This window comes from Gavialis gangeticus, unplaced genomic scaffold (assembly GCF_001723915.1).
Source record: "Gavialis gangeticus isolate Ggan-Ray unplaced genomic scaffold, GavGan_comp1, whole genome shotgun sequence".
NCBI lineage: Eukaryota > Metazoa > Chordata > Crocodylia > Gavialidae > Gavialis > Gavialis gangeticus.
In genome coordinates this window covers 207,690,431-207,693,093 of record NW_017728992.1, presented here as the reverse complement: position 1 = coordinate 207,693,093, position 2,663 = coordinate 207,690,431, and the positions used below count along the sequence as shown (strand labels likewise).

Genomic DNA, 2,663 nt, shown 5'->3' with positions numbered 1-2,663 from the left:
CTGGGAAAGTAGCTAAGAGAGGTCTCCACGTCTTTCATTGCATGCACGTGTTGGGGACCTGGGGTGTTCAGAGAGTAGTGTTGCCCTAAACCAGCTCAGAGGAAAGGCACCGTCTTGTCGAAAGCACTGTCATTGCTATCATTTGGTCCTGCCTCTACCCCAAGCCCTTTCTAATTCCCCAGCTCCTCTCGATCTCTTCCTACAACATGCCCACCGCCATCTCAAGAACCACCTTCCCTGCACCTCTTGTGCCTGAAACGTGCCTCGAACCTTGGCTGTGGTGGACATCTGTCACCGATGCTCCAGTCGGCACGCCGGCACCTACCTCCCACCCCCTGGTGTTTGTGCCTGAAAGCTTGCATGTGACTTCTGCCGTGTGACTTGTGTGTGATTTCTCTCTGGAGAAGCTCTTCCTAATAAAATTTGTCTGAGTGGGGCTGTCTTACTTTTGTGTTGTGCAGAAGTCAGACACATCAGCTTTGGGCTTTGCTGGAGAAAGCAGCCCGGCCAGGTTGGAAACATCAAAGACAGTGGTTTGGGTCTGAGCCTTTTGCCCTGTAATAAGGTGCTCATACATCCCTCGCCTAAAGCACAGGCCAGGGGCTTTACTGAAGCAGGCTTTGCTTTCAGAAATAGATCTTTTTTGCATTTGAGAAACATCAACCAGCTCTTGTGTCAAGGAGATGGGAAGCAGGAGATCTCTCCAACCTGTTCACTCAAGGACCGAATACACTGATATGAATCCTTCATCGGTCCTTTTACCCTGTTTGAAGTTGTCTTCCTCCATGAATGATAGGATTCCCCGTAACACTCAGGTTTGCTTCCACTCTGTGTTGGCCATCACCATTTCCACCCTGTCCACACAAATGCATTCGTCTTGACCGCACGCGCTAGCTGGGCAGGGCAGGGTGTGAGTGATTGACCTGCGCTGTGCAGTGGTTGGACCTGCCTGTTTTGTCCTATACATTTCATCGGTGGCAACAGGAGCAGAGATCTGCTTGTTTTATTTGTGCAGGCACAAGGAGTTTCCCTTGGGATACCCTATCACACCCCAGGGGGGATGGCAGGCTTTGCACTGATGGGTCATTGGGCACCTATAGCCCTCACCACGCCCAGCACCTCCGATATGGTTTGTGAGAGGTGTGTGAATATGTTGATTTTGCATGTGTGAATCTTAAGTTATTCTTCTGTTGAATGTCCTAATGCTAATGATGGTATAGTTTTATTTTATGTTCACAATATAGTCCATGCATGCCAGCCTGGAAGCACTCTTTCCCATACTTAGAATCACCGAATCCTAGAAAATGAGGGTTGAAGGGACCTCGGGAGCTCACATCTACTCCAACCCCCTGCTCAAATCAGGACCAGCCCCAACTACATCATCCCAGGCGAGGTTTTGTCTTGCCATGTCTTAAAACCTCCAAGGATGGGGACTCCACCATGTCTTTGGGAACCTGTGGCTGTTACTTATGTGTGAATAACTTGGATGGACTTCATAGTTCGACTCTTCTTTTGGTGCAAGTCCTCCCCTCTCCAAGTTCGAGTCATAGGGAAGTAGGGCTAGGAGGGACCTCCAGAGGACATCTAGTCCAACCCCAGGTTTGAGGCAGGACCATCCCTATCCAAACCATCCCATTCAACCAATAATCTAGACTCTACATAAGACGACCCTCAACCCTGACACCTCATAGACCTAATACCCTAACCTGCCACAGGTAAAGCAAGGGGGACCGTGTTAGCTAATATCCTGCCTCTATAACATGCAGTCAATATACATGCAAGAGGTCTCAAGGGTACACCAACAGCAAATAAGATCCCATCTGAATCTCCACTCTGGAAAGAAGAAACTAAACAAGCCATGCAGGGATGCTCTGATAGCCATGGAAAGCCCTGCCAGAGTGCTGTGCTGGACCACGAGCATCGACGCCTGGCGCCTGGGATGAGACAGCCCTACCCAAAGAGGGAGAAGTTTGAGGACCTCAAGAAGCTGACCAGAAATGATTGAACGTGGTTTAGTTTGGCCTAAACCTAGGGGTCTTGAGAACCTAGCTTGTTCTGAGCCCATGCAGAAAATACTCATTTGATGAATATTTCCTCCCCCTGTGACCAGGGGCTGGGAGATAATCCAGGGAGACAAGCTGAGATAGCTCAAGTCAAAACAGATGACGGCAACCATCCACCTCATGCCCAGCACCACTGTGATGGCACTGAGTATCCCATCCTGACACACCCTCTTGCCCCTCCTCATTTAATTGGTACCTCTGCTTGCTCCAAGTTTCACTGCCGTGCCCACTGGGGAGCACCAAATTACCAGCTTGTGTCACAGGCTCTAAAAGCAGCTCTATTTGCGTGTCCAAAAAGAGCAGATGCTGGAAAAAGTGACACCCACACCTAATGACATGTATATTTTTATGTGCATTATTGGCTCTAGGAGGGGAGAGAAACTGGAAAACCTGGATATCAGCAGAAAACAAGAAGTTGGAAAGAGAGGGAGATGGAGAAGAGACTGGGGGGATGGCCAGCAGCAGGTCCAACTATAATTTGCAAAGCAATACAGCATGATAAACTGCTCGAGCCATTTTGAGATACTACGGGGACCATGGGTCCCATGATGACCATGATTTAGCAGCCTTCACCTCCCTGCAGGGGGGCTGCAAAGAGGA

At 49.4% G+C, this 2,663-nt stretch overlaps 1 protein-coding gene across 2 annotated transcripts in view; it reads left to right on the top strand.

Moving 5' to 3' along the window:
• Positions 1-435, top strand: part of LOC109305239 (lymphocyte antigen 6E-like) — a 4,814-nt gene extending 4,379 nt beyond the window's left edge. For both annotated transcript variants that reach the window (XM_019528245.1, XM_019528246.1), the window contains exon 4: positions 22-435. The gene's annotated coding sequence lies outside the window, so the exon portion shown is untranslated. The remainder of the gene's footprint in view (positions 1-21) is intronic.
• The last annotated feature ends 2,228 nt before the right edge of the window (positions 436-2,663 follow it).